This window comes from Rhinopithecus bieti, unplaced genomic scaffold, assembly GCF_001698545.2.
Source record: "Rhinopithecus bieti isolate Rb0 unplaced genomic scaffold, ASM169854v2 scaffold_9899, whole genome shotgun sequence".
Classification (NCBI taxonomy): domain Eukaryota; kingdom Metazoa; phylum Chordata; class Mammalia; order Primates; family Cercopithecidae; genus Rhinopithecus; species Rhinopithecus bieti.
Window position 1 is genome coordinate 3,790,344 of NW_016806979.1, and position 22,328 is coordinate 3,812,671.

The 22,328-nt window shown below is 51.3% G+C and overlaps 1 protein-coding gene across 10 annotated transcripts in view; it reads left to right on the top strand.

Annotated features, from left to right (window-relative positions):
* Nucleotides 1–22,328, top strand: part of RBFOX3 (RNA binding fox-1 homolog 3) — a 546,061-nt gene that overhangs the window by 322,857 nt on the left and 200,876 nt on the right. For all 10 annotated transcript variants that reach the window (XM_017879339.1, XM_017879334.1, XM_017879342.1 and 7 more), the window contains one exon: nucleotides 2,147–2,252. The gene's annotated coding sequence lies outside the window, so the exon portion shown is untranslated. The remainder of the gene's footprint in view (nucleotides 1–2,146; nucleotides 2,253–22,328) is intronic.

Here is a 22,328-nt window from a genome sequence, read left to right on the forward strand (position 1 = left end):
CTGGGTAATTTATAAAGCAAAGAGCTTTTATTGACTCACCATTCCTCGTGTCTGGGGAGGCCTCAGGAAACGTACAATCATGGCTGAAAGTGAAGGGGAAGCGAGGTGCGTCTTACATGGTGGCAGGAGATGAGAGCGAGGGGGGAACTGCCAACTACTTTTAAACCATCAGATCTCACGAGAACTCACTCACCATCACAAGAACAGCATGGGGGAAACCATTCCCATAATCCAGTCACCTCCCACCAGGTCCCTCCCTCAACACGTGGGGATCACAATTCCAGATGAGATTTGGGTGGGAACACAGAACCAAACCATATTACGGTGCGACAGGTCCTGAGCAGAAGCGGCAGGGATGGGGCGGGAGCTTCCGATACAATGGCTGGGGGCTTCTCCGAGGGGAGGCCTGAACAAGCAGGTGTCACCCAACACCTGGAAGAGGGGACAACATGTGCAAGGACCCTGAGGTCAAATCCAACCAGAAGGCCCCCATGGGTGGGGCAGAGGGAGCAAGGAACAGGTGTGAGAAGCAGCGTTGGGAGTGGGAGGGTGGGGCGTATGCAGGGGATGGGGCGGTGCCCACAGGGCCGGAGCCACGGTGTGGGAGAGGAAGTCTCAGGAGAGTTGGAGGGAGGAAGAGTCCAAAGTTTCAGTGGAGACCCCGATCATGTGACACCCCCTTCCTGCTCTGTTTTCCTTCCTCCTTCCTGTGCAAAATCCACTCACAGGTGCTTTGAGAAACACAAGCCATGTGAGGCTCTGTTTTAGCGGGCTGGGGTTGCTATAACAAGGTGTCATAGACTGGGTGGCTTAAACAACAAACATTTATTTATTTTATTTTTTTATTTATTTTTTGAGACAGAGTCTTGCTCTGTTGTCCAGACTGGAATGCAGTGGTGTGATCTCAGCTCACTGCAATCTCTGCCTCCCAGGTTTCAGCGATTCTCGTCTCAGCCTCCCTAGTAGCTGGGACTCACCACACTCGGCTAACTTTTGTATTTTTAGTAAAGATGGGGTTTCACCATGTTGGCCAGACTGGTCTCAAACTCCTGGCCTCAAGTGATCCCCCTGCCTCGGCTTCCCAAAGTGCTGGGATTACAGGTGTGAGCCACCGCGCCTGGTCCAACAAACATTTACTTCTTACAGTTGTGGAGACTGGGAAATCCGAGATCCAGGTGCCAGCAGATCTGGTGTATTGTCACCGGGGGGTTGGGGGGGGTGTAGGTGGGGAGAGAGGAGAGAGAGGGAGACAGACACTCTTATGAGGGCACTCATCCCGTTCAGAGAGCCCCACCCTCATGACTTGATGACCTCCCAAAGGCCCCACCTTCAAATACCATCACATGCGGCCTTTGAAGGAACAGAAACACTTGGACCATGGCTGACTCAGTCCCTGCTCACAGCCAACACAGATCAGCAGAGTGAGCCGCTAACAGGCAGAAGCCAGGTGCCCCGTTGACATTGCCCCCACCCAGTGTCTAGCAGGGAGGCCTGGTGGCCAGAGGCCTTCACACTGTCAACCCCAGAGAAGCCAAAGACCAAGAAGGAGAATTCACAGCTGCTCGTGACCCTGATGGGTTCTGATGAGAAAACAGCCTTGCTTCCCATCCAGGACCTAGCTAGGCCGCAAGTGCAAACCACGGGGGCTGCTCAACCCACGCCGGCCGTTACAATTTCCTCTAGGATGCAGCCCAGCACTCGGGAGCTGGGCCTGGTAATGGGGCTGGTGCTGAGGATTCATCCCCAAGGAGGCTCTGCCGGTGTGAGAGAGACCGGGGGCCCACCTTGGGTTCAGGCGATTGGGCCATTCCCCCATCAGTCCAACCTCCAGCCTGACCCCGTGACCTGCTGGCACTCTCCCCTCTGACCCCAGCTTCGGTTTTGATACCGTGAGTCTCACCTGCAATATCCGGGGCTGCAGAGCTGGAAGCATCTTCTACCCGTGAGGTGGTAGACAGGGACACCTTCTTGCAGCTTCTCCCAGCCTAACGCATTCCTGTTTGTATCGTTCAAAAGACATAGTTCCCGTGACACTCTGTCCCGTAATATTTTCAATCAAGAGTGCGGGAGAGCGTGCGTCTGATGCACTCCAGATATTCAGGGATTGAAAATCGTTTTGTTCTCTTGTTTTCTTTTTAAAATGCAGCGTGAAGTCAGAACAGCCAGAGGAAATTCTGCCACCATTTTCCCAGAGCTGGTCTGCAGCCCCTCCATCTGGGAACCTGCTCCTGGAGTCATCCCTCTGCAAACAGGTATGAACCTCTCTACACAGTGCTTTCTGCTCCCCCCGAGCTGGTTCTCAGATGAGGGCTTCTCCCAGGCCTCGGAGTGGCCCACCACCATGAGGGGCGATGAGTGAGGGTGCCTGCAGGGGGAGCTTTGGTCTGCAGAGAGGAGGGTCCCCACCATGGGGTTCTCCAACTCCTCTGTGCTTTTCACCTGCCCTTCTCTAGTCCCCTCACTAAAATGCAAATCAGTGAGTGTATAATAGATAATTAATAGACTGATCAGCCAGCAAGGGAGGTAAGTAGATAAATAATTTTAATTATCCTTGGGTTGCCCATAAATTCCCTCACTGCCTTTTTATTAAACTCTCTGTTTACAGGAGTCATTTATATTGCATGTCATTTCGCCTCCCCTGCCTCCTGGGTGGCTCCCACTGGGGCTGACCTAGGATGGAACAGGACTGCGTGACCGCAAGATCTTCTCCTGGTAGAGCTTGTCCTGGGCACAGGTGTCAAAAAGCTTTGCCCAAGTGGCCAGCTGGATGGCAACAGGGCGGACACACAGCTCACGCGAGGCCCTCCTTCTGCGCCCCGAGGTGGCCGCAGCCTGTATTTAGGCCTGAGTCGGAAACCTTTATTATACTTGGCACCTGTGCTGTAGGTATGAGCTCATTCTTCTCCCCAGGGATGGCCTTAGCCTATTAATAGCCTTGGCTGAGGTTCCCTCCTTGCTCCGAGTGCCAAGAGAGAAAGTGGGTTAATAAATATCAAAGAATACTCCCTCAGAGACCTGGGGCCAGACTCTCCCAGACTCTCCAGGAGTCGTGGATGTCGGGCCCCAGACCAAGAGAGGGGTTCCCTTTTCCCCCAGCCTCTCATCTTCCTCCTGACAGAGGCCCAACGCCCAGGCTGGCAGGTCTGAGGACCAGGCATGGCAAAGCTCTCCCAGGCGCTGTCAAGCTGGGGGTAGAGGAGGGCACCCGGCACGGGAGGCCGAGGAGGTTGGCTCAGGTGGGTCTGTTGGCATCTGGGCAGCGGAGAGAGGGAGGCAGGAAGGGCACCCTGGACCTTCTGGCACCTTCCTTCTTGCCTGCACCCTCTCACGTCCTTCTGCCGACTCAGCCTCGTGGAAGGAAAAGGGAGGAAGTGACCTTGGGATGGCCCCCGAGGAAGACCCCACCCTCATCCTCTCCCAGGCCTGGAGGCTGCGGCAGGAATTGTTTAGCCTGAGTTGGAAACAGTAAGAGAAGGGAGCCCCAGGAACAAAGCAGGGAGGGGAGGGGCGCTTCCAAGGGCAGGTGTGCCAGGGTGGGCTGGCAGCAGGCTCCATTGCACTTGATTAGCCGAATTCCAAGAGAGTCACACGCGTGCGGGCCGTGGCTGGCGTTCTGCATGGATGTGTGAGACACCCTGGATTGGCGCATTGTCAGCTAGCACTGTTGAGTGGCTTGGGTTGGGGAAATGTCTCACAGCCCTGTCTCATTTACTTTCCGCCGTTGCCGTGCGTGGGTGCTCTTAGCAGGACTCAGGGAGGTCACGGCCACCCAAGTGGGAACTGGCAGAGCTGAGGCTCAGACTGGGGTTATCTGGCCGCAGCAGCCGCTGCCTATAGGCCTCAGGTCAGGATATTTTCTGCGGAGCATGGGGCCCTATTGGCTAGATTTCGTCTATGTTTTCTGGCTTTCACCCGCTGGACACGAAGTCAGACTGTGGATGCTGCTGCTTTTATGAAACTCGACCCTAGCTGAGCTCTAGCACGGCGGCCAGTGACGACAGAGTTTGGGCAGCCTCCAGTCACTGGCTCGCACAACCGCTGCCCAGGGCTGGACGCTAGAGGCTACGGTAGGTCAGCCCTGGATGGTTAGCCAGGTTATGCACTCTCTGCTGGTTGTTCTGCTCTCCTTGGAGGGAGGCTGGCTGCCCACGGCAGAGAGGGAATTCAGGCTGAGCAAACGAAAAGGCCTTTTTAAGTTTCATTCAATGGAATTAAAATCTGAAAAATGGCCCAGTGGAGGCTCCCTGCCCTTTCAGGAGTTTGTTCAGCTCAGAGCTGTGCAGCTGGTCCAGCCCCCGCCCCAGCCCACACAGGCTGTATGGGAGGAAGACAAAGGGCCAAGGGAGAGGCAGAAAGATTTGACCATGACTTCCCTAAAGTCTTTCTCCCCTGTTCAGGGGCTCGCTGGAGGGGGCAGCCAAGCGCATTTCACGTCCGTCTGTCCAGAGGAGGCGGACAAGGTGGGCAGGGCTCTGCCCTGTCTTGGGAAATGTAGGTGGAAACATGTGGCTCTGAAACTAAACAGCAAGCCCCATCGGGATGGCTGTGCGTCGTCTTGATTTTTCTGATTATTTTTAGGGTTTTTTATTTTCTGATTATTTTAGGGTGGACCTTTTAGGGTTTCTCATCTGATTCTGTTTAGGGAAGTTGGGTGGGTAGAAAAGAAAAACATAATGATTGAAAGGCAGGACGAAACTGATCGCTTCATCCCAGTAATAGCTATGATGGCAGGGCTTGGCTGGTCGCAGGGTTCCAAGCCCCCTGCCCCCACCTCTCCCTTTCCCCACCACACAGGCAAGAACCCTTTACTGGCTCTGCTTCATCTGCCTGATCTTCAGGAACTGAGCCACTGGGGGCCACCATCGTAGGGGTTGATGATTGATTAAAAATAGCCAGAGCTGTGCTTCCTGCCCTGGCCAGGTGGCGGCCCCCCACCCTCCTGAAACAGCATCCTCTGAGAGCAGGGCCACAGCGGAGTCCACCCACCCCTCTAAGCACGGGGCTCAGGATAGCGTCCGTGGAAAATGATGGAGTGCTCCAGTGTGAGACACGGTGGAGGGAGGAGGCAAGTGAGGGAGGTGAAGGATTTGGTTCTCCCACAGGCACAAGCAGGTGTAAGCAAGACTCTGCCTCAAGAACACAGCACCCATTTCACAGCCAGCTCTCCCTCATGTAACCCAACAGCCACCAGCACCTTCCGAGAATCTTAGAGTTGGAACCAAGAACAGAGACCCCGGGTTTGACTTCCATCCTCTTTTATTCTAATCCCATCATTTCCCTACCCTGGGGTTAGGAGGGTCTGGGGACCTTCAGCAAGATCAATAATTTTCTTTTTCAATTAAAGTCAGGTCAGTATATTTTTATTATTACACAAGAAATAGATGTTTTTGTGGAAAATACAGACAAGAAAAACAAAGAAGTATCAATCTGTCAGAAAGAACGGCAGCTCACACCTCGGTGCGTGTGTGGTGTGTGTGTGATCTTCTAGCAATGATCTTTAACCCAAAAGAGTATGAAAATCCTCCTGCAAAAACAGGATCATGCTATATATATTTATATACACACACATATATATCAAAACATAGAGGTACATATGTACATATATTTATATTATATACAAATATATGTACATATGTACATATATTTATGTGTATATGTATATACATATATATTTTTTGTTTTGTAACCTGTTGCTAGACAGTATTTTCAGGAACATATTTCTAGGTTGCTATTAACTTCATTCTTCATGATTGAGTATCATTCCATTGCATAGAAAAACCATAACCAGTCCCTCAAGCCTGTTTGCAAATACTGAGACAGGCATTAGCCACCAACCCTATTTCCAAAATGCCATGCTACACTCTAAGAAACTAGAAGATTAATTTTCCAAACAGGAATTAGAAAATGATTATTCACATTATAAAGGAGTCTGCAAACATATACTCCAAAGAGCTTCTTTGAGAAATGGGCTCCCTGGGGCATTAAAACTTCGTATAATGGATAAAACCCCAAGTCGCAGGCAGCTGTGTAGTGGGTGGTGCATCTGACTTCATGTTCCTTCCCTCATGGAGATCCTTCCCAGGTCCTCCAGATGCATGTGTGGCCAAGTACACACACACACACGCACACGCACACACACACACACACACAGGCCGACATGCACACATGCATGCAAACACGTGCACACTGTGTGCTGCACACGCAGGTGCATACACACACGTACGTGCACCTAGTGTGTGGAAGCTTTTCTTCATTGTCCGCTGAAAGGTGATGTTAATTAATTCATTACTAATCACATCTATTTATCAGATGGTCTGCCCCTAGCCACCATTCCTGGGGAAGAAACTATCATTTCTCTCTAAAAGATAAAGGGAAATAGATGTTGATGCGTCTGGGCAGGTCAGTGCCTCCAGCCCATGTGACTTATTATTTCAGGAGGCAAGCAGACAAACCTCAGGAGAGAAAATGCTCAGGGGACTTTTAATAAAATCAGGTTTAAAAGAAACCCAAATCCCTGGCCTGCAGGTTAGAGTCTCCAGGCTCAGCACCTGAGGGGGCACAAGGTGGTGAGCATCCTTGCCCTAACAAGTCCAGCTGAAGACCCCTGAGACCCCCACTTCCCCAAGACCACTCAGAGGATGCTGCCCACAGGCGAAGCATTTGTGTATATATTTATGCAACCATATACCACATAAGCAGTAAACATATTTCTGGTATATTTCTATTCAATTTCAAGTATATATATTTCTAAAATAATTTGGTGAATTAAAAATAGTAGCATAAATGGACTATTGTATTTGAGACAAGGTCTCATTCTGTCACACAGGGTGGAGTACAGTAGTGTGATTACAGCTTACTACAGCCTCTAGCCCCAGGCCCAAGCGATCCTCCTACCTCAGCCTCCCAAGTAGCTGGGGCCACAGGTGCACACCATCAAAACCAGCTCATTTTTAAAAATCTTTTTTTGTAAAGATGGGGTCTCACTATGTTGCCCAAGCTGGCCTCAAACTCCTGGGCTCAAGAAATCCTCCGGCCTTAGCTACCCAAACTGCTGGGATTACAGGAGTAAGCCTCCGTGCCCAGCCAAAATGGACCTTTTAAAGTGAACAACTCAGTGGTATTGAGTACATTCACCACCTCTGTCTCGTTCCCAAACATTTTCATCACTCCAAAGTCAAGCCCCTTACTTGGGACTATTTTAAATATTATTTTGGTTTAAAAGGCATCCCAACTACCACCAGTCAAAACCTTTGCAAACTTGGCCGGGTGCGGTGGCTCAAGCCTGTAATCCCAGCACTTTGGGAGGCCGAGACGGGCGGATCACGAGGTCAGGAGATCGAGACCATCCTGGCTAACACGGTGAAACCCCGTCTCTACTAAAAAAATACAGAAAACTAGCCGGGCGAGGTGGCGGGCGTTTGTAGTCCTAGCTACTCGGGAGGCTGAGGCAGGAGAATGGTGTAAACCCGAGAGGCAGAGCTTGCAGTGAGCCGAGATCCGGCCACTGCACTCCAGCCTGGGTGACAGAGTGAGACTCCGTCTCAAAAAAAAAAAAAACCTTTGCAAACCAAGGCAAGCTCAATGGTGTATAAAGATATAAAGCCTGGGACTTAGTATCATTCGTTCACCCACTCATTTCTTTCACCATCTATTTTCTTTCTTTCTTTTTTTTTTTAAGACGGAGTTTTGCTCTTGTTGCCCAGGCTGGAGTGCAATGGTGCGATCTCAGGTTCAAGCGATTCTCCTGCCTCAGCCTCCCAAGTAGCTGGGATTACAGGCGCCTGTTACCACACCTGGCCAATTTTTTGTGTTTTTAGTAGAGAAGGGGTTTCACCATGTTGGCTAAGCTGGTCTCAAATTCCTGACCTCGGGTGATCCACCCGCCTCGGCCTCCCAAAGTGCTGAGATTACAGGCGTGAGCCACCGCACGCGGCCAACACCGTCTATTTCTGTAGTGCTTACCAGGAACCAGAAACATCTGGGTGGAACCCTGGCTCCGTCTTATTAGTGAGTGATCCTAGATCATGTACTTAACCTCTAGGTCTCAGTTTCTTATCCATGAAATGGGACAGTAACATGTTTCTTGAAGAGCTGTTGATGGAAGGAGAGAGGTATTTATTTATTGTGTGGGAAGGAATCAGCACAGTGCCCAGCAGGCAGTGAGAGCTCAGTGGGTGCACATGTTTGTTCACACTTGTTTTTAATTATGTTAGAATACACAGAGCAAAAGCTGACATCTTGACCATCTTTGGTTCAGTGGTATAAGTGCATTTACATTGTTGTACAAAGATCACCACCCTCCGTCTCCTGAACTCTTCATCTTGCAAAGCTGAAACTCTGTTCCCATTAAATAATACCCCCCAATTTAGAGACCACCCTCCTCCCCCAGTCCCTAGCAGTCCATCTCTGTGAATTGGATGACTCTAGGGACCTCACATGAGTGGGATCACACAGTATTTGTCCCTTGGAGTCTGGCTTATTTCACTCAGCATAACATCTTCGGGGCTCATCCACGTTGTGGCCTGTGTCAGGATTTTCTTCCTTTTTAAGGCCCCGTAGGTTCCAATGTGTGGGTGGGGGAGCCACATTCTGCTTCTCTGTCCATCCCTTGATGGACACCTGGGCTGCTGCCCCCTTTTGGCCACTGGGAGTAATGCTGCTGCAGGTGGGTCTGAATGTTCATGACTGTCTTAACACTGTGTGATGGAAGATGGACTGACTTGGAGACTCGCCTTCCAGCGAGGTTCTCCTCCCCTGCTTTCTCACACGTAAAGGCAGAGCCTGTGAGACTGGCCTGCAGATGGCCTTTAGATGAGCAGGGCCAGAGCCCTGTCAAGGCCACCCTGAGTGCCAGACTGTTCGGAGTATACCTCTGTGGTCTCAGTCTTGAAAACACACATGCCACCAAGGCAATGTTCCCCCTGGTGCTACACAAGGCTTATCACTCTGGGAGACTTTGTCTTCTATTAGCCACTCAACCAGAGGGGTTCCAAGTCCGGGTGTGGCCCAGATGGACAACTCACAGCCCCAGAGGGCTGGGCCTAATTAAAGGGCTTGGTCCACATGTGCAAAGTCCTTGTTGACATAACGGGCTGGGACCAAGAAAGTCCCATACATTACATAGGCTGGGACCCAGAGAGTGGCCTCTGAGGCTCTCCCAGGTCCATCCCAGCAAGGGAGCATCTCCTAGCCAGAGGCCCCTCCCTGGGGCCTACATATGTTAAAACGAACGAAGTGCAGGGACTGGGAAGGGGTGATCTGGTGGCCCGCAATATTTCAAGAGGTAATGGTGAGGAAAAAGGGCATGTTCTCCAACGTCAAGGCCGGAGTCAGGGCCCTGCATCAGCCCTGGCAGCTATGCCTCCCTTGTTTGGGACTTTGTTTATAAAAGCTTTGTGGCCACCTCAGGAAGAATTTTCTGAAAAGGAAACACTGCAATGTCCATTTTCTCCCAAGACCCATTCATCTCTTCTAGAAACTTAAAATACATGTGCAGCCCCGGGTACCTCACCAAGGCCTCTGGTGCAGAGGCACAGGATCACGTCTGGGTGTTCCCCAGAGTTTCAAAACATCAGCTTGGAAACTAGATCCCCTGAGGCATTCATCACATCAAGCAAAACGTCAATAATAATAATAATCACAGCAATATCATCTTTATCCAAAATGGTCTCTCCATCAATTCTGGTAGAACACGCCAGTCCACGTTGCCCTGGCCTCCTGGTTCCGTCACTGACTGTCTGGTAGGTCTTTCTGCTGTTCATGGTTAAGCTTATTTAACCCACACAGATTCTCCCCTCCTCCACGGTTTTCTCCCAAAGTCTATTTCTCTATTTCATTTTTATTAAGAAATCAAAGGGACTTTTTAAAAAAAATCAGGGCTCAAATTAGCAGGATCACATCTCCACACTTCGGATGGAACCACCTACTTTCCTTTCTGATTCTTCCCATCCCCACGGGATTCGGGGTGCTTCCCAGGGCAATATTGAATGCTTGGGACCTGTATCAATTCCCGGGGACTGCAATAACACAGCACAGACAGGGTGGCCCCAGCAAAGGAAATTTCTTCTTTTGTGGCTCCAGAGGCTGGAAGTCCAAGATCAAGGTGTTGGCAGGAACCGGGCACAGTGGCTCATGCCTGTAATCCCAGCACTTTTAGAGGACAAGGTGGGCAGATCACTGGAGGTCAGGAGTTTGAGACCAGCCAGGCCAACATGGCAAAACACTTTCTCTACTAAAAATACAAAAGTTAGCCAGGTGCGCTGGCAGGTTCCTGTAAGCCCAGCCACTTGGGAGGCTGAGGCAGGAGAATTTCTGGAACCTGGGAGGCGGAGGTTGCAGTGAGCTGAGATCGTGCCGCTGCACTCCACCCTGGGCCACAGAGTGAGACTCTGTCTCAGAGAAAAAAAAAAAAAGGTGTCTGCAGATTCCTTTGGAGGCCTAACCAAGGAAAGTTCATGTGGGGTATTGAGGAGCTGGCTAGACAGAGATGCTGGAGGCGGGGACATGGCCATTCCCCTTGGCATGTAGATGCCGTGTTCTCCGTGTCCTCACGTGACCATCCCTCTGTCTGCATCCGTCCTAATCTCCTCTTCCGGAGACCAGTCACTTTGGATTAGGACTCACCCTAATTAACTCAGTTTAGCCAAATTACGCCTTCGAAGTCCATATCTCTAAACACAGTTGTCCCTTGGTATCCTCAGGGGTTAGTTCCAGAAACCCTACAATCCGATGATGCTCAAGCCCCTGGTATGAAATGGCACGGCCTCTGCATGTCACCCCCATGCATCCTCCCGTACCCCCAGTATGAAATGGTGTGGCCTCTGCATGTAACCCACGTGCTTCCTCCGGAAGCAGATCACCTCTAGGTGAGGCACAAGGCCTCATACAATGTAGATACCATGAAAATAGCAATTACACTGTATTTTTTCACTTCTGTTATTTGTATTGTTGTATCATTTTTATTTATTTTTCTAATACTTTTGATCTGTGGTTGGTTTAAGCCATGGATGCAGAACTCTAAGATCCAGAGGGCTGCCTGTACAGTCCCATTTTAAGGAACCGGTGGTTAGGACTTCAACATAGGAATTTTGAGGGCACAAAACTCAGCCCCTAACAGAGCCCGATGCCATCCAGGGTTGTGTCTGGGTGTGCTGGACACGGTTTGCCGGGTTTCCTTTCAGGAATGGGACCCGCCCCCACATCCCACCCTCTCTGGCCTCTGTTTTGCCAGCACCGAGATACCGCACCTGGCCTCTTATTTATTAGTTCATTTCCCATGTCCCTCCTGTATTTCCGAGGCCGGCCGCATATGCCACCAGGGAAGATTTCAGCAATGCTGAATCCAAACAAACCTCTCCAGTTACAGACTCACGTCCTCCCGCCTCCCAGCCTTGCATCAGCAGGCTGCTGCCTGGTGCCACCACCCAGCCCTGATCGATCGTGCCACCAACACGGTCTGTTTGCTGCTGTCTTGTCCTGCCATCAAGGTCAACATCACTCGCATCCAGCAGCAGTGGCGTGTTGCAGTGTTGCCCACACCACAGCCCTCCACCCACTTCCACTTCATTGGTTGAAAAACTGCTCTGGCTCCAACCCCCCCACCCCTGACACCTCAAACTCAGGGTATATAAGTGGGGGCAGTGTCAAGAGGTGGGGCCCCCAGCTTCCCCAGCTGGACCTTGCCTGCAAGATGACCCTGGGATCTCAGGGGGAACCTTCTGACACATCACTGGCCTGAGATGGCTTCATCGGCAGGTTCTGGGGCTGCAGTGCCCTGCTGTTCTCCTGGTGTGCTGCATTCCACCGAGTTTGGTGACCTGGTGGCCGCAGAATCTTCCTGACCCTCTCCATCAAGTGAAGCATTGGCTTGCTGCCCGCTGCACCCTTGGTCATGCTGCATCCTGGCCTGGAAAGCCCTTGTTAGTCAAAAGTTACTTGTCTTCTGATATTTAATCCAGGTGTCCTCCCCTGGAGAAGGTAGCCCCAACTCTCCCAGTGCCGCCTTTCTGCTTTCTGCGCTCACACATCATGAAGCCAACCTATGCCTCCAGTCTCTTCTCTACCAGGAAGGAGCAGCTAAAAGCCAAGATTTGTTGCTATTTAGCTTTGTCCCCCACCCACGCCTTCACAGTGCCCGACACTTATTTGGTGTTTAATAAACTGCCCATTAAATGCAGGCATAGCTCCTTTACCCTGGGGTGTTGCTCGATGGGGTGCTGCAAAGTAGCTGCAGATGCTTTTCTGACTTCCAAAAGACATTTCCAGTGTTCCTGGACTTGCTTGGTCTAAGCTGGCTCACATCTACCTTTAGCTGTTTGCTCTAAGATGCTGCTGAGTCCAACGACTTAACCCGAATGCACTTTATATTTGCTTGATGGCAAACTCTCCACAAGAAGCTTCCAGAATGGGACACTAATACCCGTTACATCTTCCCAGACACATGCTTTGTTTGTAATTCATAGGCTTTTTTTTTTTTTTTTTACTTGACCATTTGAGTATAGTCAGACAAATAGGCTTTTCTGCTCAACTGTCTAGAACAATTTCTAAAGAGTAGCTGGAGTGAGGTGGGGAAGCACCCAGTGCCTGAGTCACTCTATCCGCTCCTGTGGCCCAATTCCAAGGGCATAACTTCCTGAGGGCCACCCCCAAGTGGGCTGGGACCTATGGACTGGTCAGTGTGGCCAGCTGTTTTTATTATGAATAAAGATGACTTGGGCCTGACCCCCACGTCCCTGGGAAAGGCACACTGTGCCCTGGTCTGTGGCCACCTGCTTTGTGGCAGGCACTGGGCCAGATTTACAGTATCTGTCCTACATCAGCTTTGCTTCTTTCTCCTGGAGGTCAGAGCCCAGCCTGCTCCTGGGACGCTGGGACTGCTGCTTGGAAGGGGTCTTCCATCCCAGGGGGATGGCCCAAGGAATCCATGTCACCAGGGAGAGATGAACCTCACCTGCTCTACTAGTTCCCCTTGGGGCTGGCCTGGAACGTGCCGCAGCACCCCAGCTTTGGTGCTTCCCAAAGGCACACAGCCCTCCACAGGGCTGGCTCACATGAGGGGCACCTTGGCCATAGATAAGCCTGCCTGGGAGGCTGGATCCCAAGGGGCCCATGGAAGGAGCACTCACTGAGTCCCTAGATGGGAGTCCAGAGAGTCAGCAGTTTGTTGGGAGTCATTCTCGTTCAGCTTTTATGTGACCCCGGTCCCCAGCTCATGGCTGCTCAGAGAAGAGGAGGCTCTGCCAAGCTGCAGATGGGGCAGGTAGTGGGCCTTGGATGTCACTTTAAGAAAATGAATAAACACAGAAGAAGACACTGGCCAAGATCAGGAGGAAAAAGTCAGAGCTGCTGGGGAGAGGAGGGGCAGGAGGAGAAAGAAGTGGGTGAGGGGGAGGAGGAAGAGGAGAGGGAGGGGGAGAAAGGAGGAGGAAGAAGAGGAGGCGGGAGGGGGGAGGAGGGAGAGGGGATGAGGAGGAAGAAAAGGAGAAGAAGAAGAGGAGGAAGGAGGAGAAGCAGGAGGAGGGGAGGAGGACTGGGAGGAGGAGAAGTAGGGAGGAGGAAAAGAAAGAGGAGGAGGGAGAAGAGGAGAAGGAGAGGAGGAGGAAAAGAAGGAGGAAGGACAAGAGGAGGAGAAGACAGAGGAGGAGGAGAAAGAAGAAAAAAGGAAGAGGAGGAAGGGGAGGAGGGAGAGGAGGGAGCAGGAAGAGTCTACAGCTGGTGTGTGTGGAGGAAGCAAACCTCCCCGGCTGGAGGCCAGGTATGGACTCTTCTATCGGGCATTTTCCTGGAAGCCCGGCTCCCCAGGGAGGGGTTAGACTGGGTCTACCCCCTACTCCAGTCAGGGGACTGTGCCTGTTCTTCAGCGTGTCCCTTTTGCTGACGTCCTCACTACACTCGTCATTTTTATATGCAGAGGTAACCAAGTCAGCCCATAGAGCAACAAAACACAGCCCGGCTCTGGCGAACAATGTGATTATTACGTAATGAGATGAGTCCCTCAACCACAAAAGAAATCAAAATCAAACTGTGTGTGTGTGTGTGTGTGTGTGTATGCGTGTGTATGTTTATGACTTTTGTGGGGTGGGGTTAAAATTTTCTTTTAATTTTTTGCAGATGGCAGGTCATTTTTTAAAAAGTTCTCTTATATTTTCCTTTTGCGTCTGTGCACTGGGGAGCCCCATAAATTCGAAGCTGTGAAATCTGGCTGTGTCAGCAGCCTGCAAAATGAATTGATATTAAATGCAACAAAAGTCCCTAATTCACCCCGTTGCTCCCCTGCCCTCTTCTCTCCCCTTCTTGACGCCCCTCCCCCAGGCCCAGCCCCACCCAGCTGTAATTAGGAAATGGAAGAATGAAGGTGGCTGTCAGTACTGCTGGGCCACTGGGAATGACACTGGCTCATCTATTATTTAAGTCTCATCAATTAAGTATTATTTACAAATAACTGCCCTTCCCCATGCCCTGCCACAGACAGACCCAAACATACTGCACAGTCCCCACTCCCAGTGCTGCTCTCACCCTTCCTCAAATGCACCCCATGCTTTGTAGCCAGGGAAGGGAAGGTACCAGATCCCACCCTCAAGCTGTGCCTGGGCAGCTTGGCTCATCCATCCTTCTGGGATGGACACAGGGTGCTGAGGGAGCAGGGGGAGCTGACAGTGGGGCAGGGCAGGAAACCAAGTGTGACGTAGTGAGAATGGCTGAAAACTCAGAGAAAAACAAATCAAACAAAATGTAAGCCAACAACTTCTGATCTTTCCATCAGTACCTGACTTTACCCACACTCAGACCCTGAGTCAGGCATTGCTCATCCCAGGCTGCCTGTGGGAAGCCCCTCCCCTTCCCTGAGCTGGAAGGCACTTGCTGGAAAGGAATTGGCTCCCACCCGAAGTGGACAGAGCTGCCAAGGTGGCGGGCATCCCTCCCTCGCTCCCTCACCTTGCCAGGTTGTGCATTAATGTTTTCCTCCTGCTCTCCCTACAAAACGAATCTTGATTTAAGAAATCAGACCTGGCAGCTGTGTCTCGTCCTTAACATGCTCCAATTGCCAGGATATGAAAAATCTGCTGTGGGCGGGCAGGATTGCCTTTAAATGCATTTCTAGCACTGTGGATTTAGCGAGGACACACGAGGCGGATTTCATCTGCATGCTGCATGGCTCATGGGCCCCAGCCACTGGTGCCAGGTCAAACCGTGGCCTCTGAGAAGATTCCCAAATCCTGGGGCCATCTTCTCTCACATGGAGTCTCTGACCCGGGCGGAGAGTGCTAGGAAAGGCAAGCTAGACTTCAAGCAACACAGAAACACATCACAGTCGAAGTGGAAGACCACACTGCCTGAACTGGCCGCTGATCTCTTCCATAACAAGGTCTCACGCACCCCCAAAAGAAAATCTCTTCCTCTTGATGGATAAAACTTTAGAAAGCTCTTCAAGAGTTGGCAGGGAAATGAATTAAAGCAAGTGACAAGCCATCATGCTTTGGATTTAATGAAGGCAGATCTTCAGTGGCATGAGCCTTCCTGAGCACTAGCCGCTGTTTCCAGGTGATATATGTGTGTCCCGTGGGGCATGGGGCAGAGCTGAACCAAGGCCTCCTCCACATAGCCCCCAGTCGTGAGTTCCGCCGCGCGGCTTGCAGCGCCGCCCACCCGCGGGTCGCTGTCCTTGGTGCTGAACTCCTGCCTTCCCCCATTGCGCATCTTTCCAGTTTCTCCAAGAAGCAAAGGTATCTAGCGGGGCATGGTGGCTCACGCTTGTAATCCCAGTAATCCCAGTCGCGTCAGGCGGGTCACTTGAGGTCAGGAGTTCGAGACCAGCCTGGCCAAAATGGTGAAACCCTGTCTCTACTGAAAATACAAAAATTAGCTGGGCATGGTGGTGGGCACCTGTAGTCCCAGCTACTAGGGAGGCTGAGGCAGGAGAATGACTTGAGCCTGGAAGGTGGAGGTTGCAGTGAGCAGAGATCACACCACTGTACTCCAGCCTGGGAGACAAAGTGAGGCTCCATCCAAAAAAAAAAAAAAAAAAAAAAAAAACAAAGGTGTCTGCTACTGGAGTACAGCACAGACACTCAAGGCTAGAACTGGGTGAAAGGTACACCCCATCTAATCTGATGAACTTGCTCTCCAGTCCAGGATTCTGCTGAGGGGTCTTAAGTGCAGATAAACTGTTAGGGAAGAGCAGCGACTTGTTGGAGAGGAATAGAAAACTGGTTCAATTTGCTTTTCTGACTCTGTAAGGCAGGCAGGTGGCCCCACTTGAAGCGCATAGTAGGCTTCAGTATGAATCTGTAACTGCTCTGTGTGAATCTGTACCTGCTCTGTATGAATCTGTACCTGCTCTGGAAGTCAGACAGGTGACTCTATGAGACTATGTCATTGCTTCCGCTGCCCTAGCTGACCCCATGCTGGCCGAGGGTCTTTCTCAGCCCTGTTTCATCTCTCCATCCTGTAACAGCAGCTGGGTCTGAAATCCTAATCAGAATGAGTCCCCGACAGCCTCCCTATATCTCTCTTCTCCTTCATCTGGCTCACTGGTGGGCCATGCCACTGCTACAGGGCAGCCTTCCTGCTTATCTCTCAGACCCCAAAGCAGCAGGTTATCTAAAGCAAGAATGGCTTAGGCCGGGCAAGTGGCTCATGCCTGTAAACCCAGCACTTTGGGAGGTCGAGGCAGGCAGATCACCTGAGGCCAAGAGTTCGAGACCAGCCCAGCCAACATGGTGAAGCCCCATCTCTGCTAAAAATACAAAAATTAGCCAGTCATGGTGGTGCATGTCTGTAATCCCAGCTACTCGGGAGGCTGAGGCAGGAGAATCACTTGAACCCAGAAAGTGGAGGTTGCAATGAGCCAAGATTGTGCCACTGCACTCCGGCCTGGGATGAGGAAGAAAGGAAGGAAGGAAGGAAGGAAGGAAGGAAGGAAGGAAGGAAGGAAGGAAGGAAGGGAGGGGAGAAAAGGAGAAAGAAAAGGGGAAAAGGGAAAGGTAAAAGGAGGAGAGGGAGGGGAGGGAGGGGAAGGAAGAGAGGGAGGGAGGAAAGAAGGAAGGAAGGAAGGAAGGATCAGTCTTGATGTGAGCAGCAGACAAACAACTTGGAACATTTTTGTTGATCCCATGTGAGCTTGAGCAGGTCACTTTACCCTCTAAATTCTCAGTTTTCTTACCTGTTAAATGGAGATAATGAGATGTGCTCTGTTGACCTTCCAGGTCTGATGGAAGGGTCAAATGAGGCAATACTTTTAAGTGACTTTGAAAAACTATAATAATGTAATATAAATATGAGGCATTACTAACAGCAGCACTGTAAAATAGAAGCACTTCTCAGACTTTGGTCTGTGATGTTCCAGTCAAGCAAACTCTTCAGGGGCCTCTTTTCAAGGGGGATGAAAGGTGGGGCAGATATAAAACCCCATAAAACCAAAGCCTCCAGGGAGGAATTGTCTTTTATACCAATTCCCAAAAGAAAGGCCAAATTCCAAAATGAAGTCTGTTTGCTTCTTACTTTCCTAATATAAAGGGAATGGGTGATTTTCCCCCCAAATCAGTTTCATGTTGGTGAAATCAGAATACAATAGTAGGGTCTCTAGCGGCAGAATTGAGCGGAGGAAAGAAAGCAAAAGGATCTCTTCTAAGCATTTGGCATACTGCTGTTCCCTCATTACACAGCAAGAGCAGCCCATGCTGTCCTCCACACCATCAAACACTTCTACGGGCAGCACACTGGGTCTGCGTGTATATGTGTGTGTATGTGTGTGTATGTGTGTGTGTGCATGTGTGCATGTGTGTGTGTGGGTACAGTGCTGAGTTTAAGTGTGAATGTAAACATGTTCCATTATAGACTAACATTTTAATTCTTTTTTTCAACCAGTATTCATTGAGAACCTTCCACAAGCTGGGGCCATGCTAGCGACTGGTGCTACAGTCCCCTTGTCCCCTGGTTGATCTTGGTTAGTGGGCAGATAGCATAGACAAGGAAGGCACCGTGGAATAAGTGCTATCCTGGAGGCGTGAGGGGTCCTGACACTCGTGGGGTCTGTGAAGATGCACATGAGTGGGATTTTATCTGCCCTTCCTTACCCTGGCTTTGCTCTTAGTCCCCACCTGGAGCTGTTCTTCAGGTCCTGTGACATATCCTGGCGCCAGGCATCTCCTGGCTTCCTGTGGTTTTCAGACAACCCCTCTATTACCACAGTATGATTACTGGAAGATTCATAGTCATTCAGAGCAACCCCAAAATATTGATCACCAGAGAAAGCCCTGGAACGAGGGGTGGGGTAAATTGGTGAGGGAGCTCCATGGCTGGCTTTGGGGGTCCTAAGCTGCAGCATCTCAGTAGGGGTGGAGGCTGGCTATAGCTAAACCCATGCCTCTAACCCAGGATTGAGACGTGGGCATTGTGAAATTCAAGGTTCAGCTCCGTGGTGAAGTTTTTATGTGGGAATTAGCTAAATCACGTGGCGCCCTAGTTTTTTATAGCCAGCCTGCAAAGGTAGTTCCCTTGCTTGCTCCTGAACACAGGGGAACCACATGGGGCCATCTAGAAAGGCTCCAGGAGTTGCCAGGGGAGAGGGGCTGTGTACTGTCTGTGTTCTATGAACACAGGGAGTCTTCCATACTGCTGCCTGTCCCTGAGAACAGAGATCTAGGCAGACTTCAGAGAAAACTCCCTGTTTGGTCCTGCCTCCCTGGGCAGTGAGCCATTCCGGCTCTGCAGACCCTGTTACTGATGCAATAAGGGACTGTGAGGCTCAAGTGGGTGGACGCATGACACGGGGCTCTGAGTGTGCCCTCAGCCCCATTCTTCCTGCCCGGAGGAGAAGCATCCCCGACCAAGAGCTTTTGCAAGACTTCAATAAATTCCCACACTCGAAGCCAAGGGCTACAGATTCCTACTGTATTTAATGTCAGATCCATGCAGACCAGCCAACTGAACACAGCCTCACAGCAACTTTCTTATCTCCCACACTAACCCAGCTGATGGACTTGCCCCAGAATCCAAAATGCGGCACTGCAGAGCAAGCTCTCGCGCTTCCTCATACCCAGGGCACATCTGAGAGAGAAAATAACCTCACAACGAATGCTCCAGTGATCCTGTGGTTTAATGCCCTGGCCATCAGAGTTGACATTTATGCTATTAATTTTAAAACATGTCATTTCTTCTCTATAAACTTCAGCTCATTTTTGACCCACTAAATAACTCTCTTCCTCAACTGCAGGCTGGCATTCCATCACAGTCTTTCTCTCCTCCAGCCCCCAACACCACACCTTTCATTTGCCTTTCCTCTCCCGAAGTCCCAGGAGGGGTGGGAAGCACTGGGAGAGGTTAGGCAAGCTAATCCTTCCAGAAAGGCAGAGAGCCACGCAGGCTGAGCTGAGCTGAGATGCCTGCTGCTGCTGCCCCTCGCCCCAGCAGATTCCAATCCAAGCACACAGCTATTTCTGGGAGAAGACAGCCAGCGGTGTCAAGGGCAGAGTGGCCAGGGCTGAGGGCATAGAAGAATTGATTTCGCGTATAAGGTGGAGCCTCTCCAGCCACCAGTCAGCAAACCCAGAGGAGAAGCCTCTGGAGGCGCAATGAGACGCAGGTAACTATGCCTGTCTGTCTGCCTTGTCAGAAATGATTGCTTCTCTGATTTTGGTAAACATTCATCCTAAATATCATTTATTTCCCTCAGGCCTGACCTCGGAAGGCTCTTAGCAAGGGTGGTTTGTGTCAACCTCAGACTCCGTTTGCTAACTGCTAGCTCTCGGAGCCCTTCCCTTGGCTATACCGAGAATGAACGTGGCAATGGCAGGCGTGTATTGAACTGCTCCCCAGGCATCAGGTGTGACGTGAAGAGTCACACATGGGCTATTCTTTCAGGTTCCCACAGGAAGCCCATGACACTGTCAGAGCATGAAGAATCACGAATCTTTACTTTCCAGATGGGGAAACTGAGGCCTTTAGAGGCTCACTGGCTTGTCTGGGTCCATACAGCTAGCAAGGACTCCAACCCAGCTGGCTCACCCCAGAGCCTGCATTCCTAGCCATGAGCCATCCCGCCTCTCATTCCTTCCCTCCCTTTTCCTTTGCCATCTTCATGAACCTCCCAAGAGGCCTCCTTCACAAGGCTCCATGATGCCTCCTCCAGCCTGAGAAGGTTCCCCTTCCAGACATATGTGTCTCACACTGGTATGTGAGGACCTCCCTAAAGCGCGTTCTTGTCTCCCATGACCTGCCTCCCCTCTAAGGAGCTTCCAGTGCCTGGAAAACTTCTGCTCACCCCTTCAGACCCCTTGAGCATCTTGCTTCTCCTCCACCTTCTGTCTGAACCCTCTGGGAACTCACCTGTTGGAGGTGTGTCTGTTTAGAGGCAAGGGCCTGTTTCCCTTCCATTCATTTTAGGGGCGGGGTTAGAGCAGTCCCTGGCCACCCCTAGCCCAGTGTTATTAGTTATTTTTAGCAATCAATGTTATTGATGTCATGTTCACTACAGAAAGCCACCAGAGAGCTGTTCTTCCAACTCATTACATTTAGAGTTGAACTATCCCCTTTTTATATAAATCCTGACACATAAAGATAAAATACGCCACTTTCTGGGGGAAGCTCTAAACGGGAGACCAGGAGCTGGGAGGCAGCTTTGAGTGCCGGAAGCAGCTTTAAGGATAACTCCAAAGGGGGAAAGCCCCAAAGGGCTGTCCCCTGAGCCAGGAACTGGGACCAGAGAGTTAACATTGTGCCTGGAACAAGCACAGTCCCTGGGCTGTCACCCACACAAAAGGAAGAAGTCAGGGGAAGCTGTGGCTTGAACAGAAAAGACAAATAATTTCCGAGGACCTCAGCTCTGAAGTCAGGGGCGAAGGCCGGCCAAGGGCTTGGCGGGGGCTGGGTGCTGGGTTCCTTCTGTGGCTGCTGACGGCTGGCGAGGCTGCCAGATGCCACTGCTCGCTGGTCTACAAAGCTGGTGCTGGGTGTCAACACTAAGTTCCGGGGCAGAAATAGGTCTGAGTTTTGGAGAACACTCTAACCTTCGCCATCCCTCTGCCTTGAAGGGGTTGAAGCTTGGGCCAGCCACGGGGCTCCAGATGGATCTTGCCACACGTAACCCGCCGACTCAGGCCTGAGACTTCGACGTGGGCAGAGGCTGTGCTGAAACTACTGGAGAGGCCTGGTATCCCTGGCTCTGCATGAGGGGGTGTCTTTTGGGATCTGGGGAGCAGTAGCAGGTTAGAGATGACAGGTTCTGGTGGTCACTTTCCAAATGCGATAATGACAGGACAGCTGTGAGTGACTCCCCCCAGCTGTCCCCGTGGATGCAACATCCCCACCCCAGTCCCTGGTGTGTACCCGCTCATTCCCTGCTACTATGTTTCGTCCATGCTGAACAACTCTGTCTCCAGCAGGAGCCGGGTCCTTCTCTTTCCGAACTGGTGCTTTTCATGCTGTGTTCCTTCTACCTAGAACACTCTACTTCTCCATCGGCTCACTGATGAACTCTGAAATCAGGGAGGATATTGGGGTCAGCTATGTCAGTTGGGGGGAGGTTCATTATATTTTGGGGGACATGAATCAGGGAGGTGGATAAGATCATCCCAGGAGAACATGTCACTGTGGGGTGAGAAGACCAGTGAACTGAAGCCAGGCCCAGGGGAAAGAGGCCTTGGGAAAGGCGGCCCAGGCATTTTGCTGGAGTGTGGGCCGCTGAAGCTGGGGGCAGAGCCTCTGGGATGAGGGGCGAGGGATCATACAGGAGATGGGGAGAGGCGCGGTAAGGACAGAAAAGCCCATCACGTTTTGCAGCTGGAGAGTCTCATGGCCACAGGCTGATCAGGATGGAGGGGCTAGAAGCCGGGTTGCAGAGGGCTGCAGAGAGTGGAAGGGGCCAGTGGTTATCGGGCCCCACTACCAGGACGTCCAGTCTGCAAAAGAAGGCCAGGGGACTCCTCCAGTCATGGAAGGGCTTTCTTTGAGCAGACAGATGGGATATATCTCCTCTCTCTGATGGCAAGTATATGTGTGCCCGTCCGTCCTTCCCGGTGGCCTGTGGTATCTGGGAACAGGGATCACCTTTCTCAAAACAGACTTCCAAAGAAACCCAGCCCTGGTGAGCCTCCCTGGCCCCAAGAGGGCACGGGCAGTGAGTAAGCAGTATGATTCATCGCATATCAGGTGGGAGCAAGGCCTGGGCACAGGGGGCAGCGAAGGGAAGGAGGAGATCAGAGGCTTCACTGAGAAGGTGGCGTTTTGGCATTTGAGACTCAGAGGCAGAATCTGGAGGGTGCTGGGGCAGAGCAGGCAGGGCCTCGTGGGGACTTAGACCTTGTGTGTGGGAGTGAAATGTGGAGCCTGAG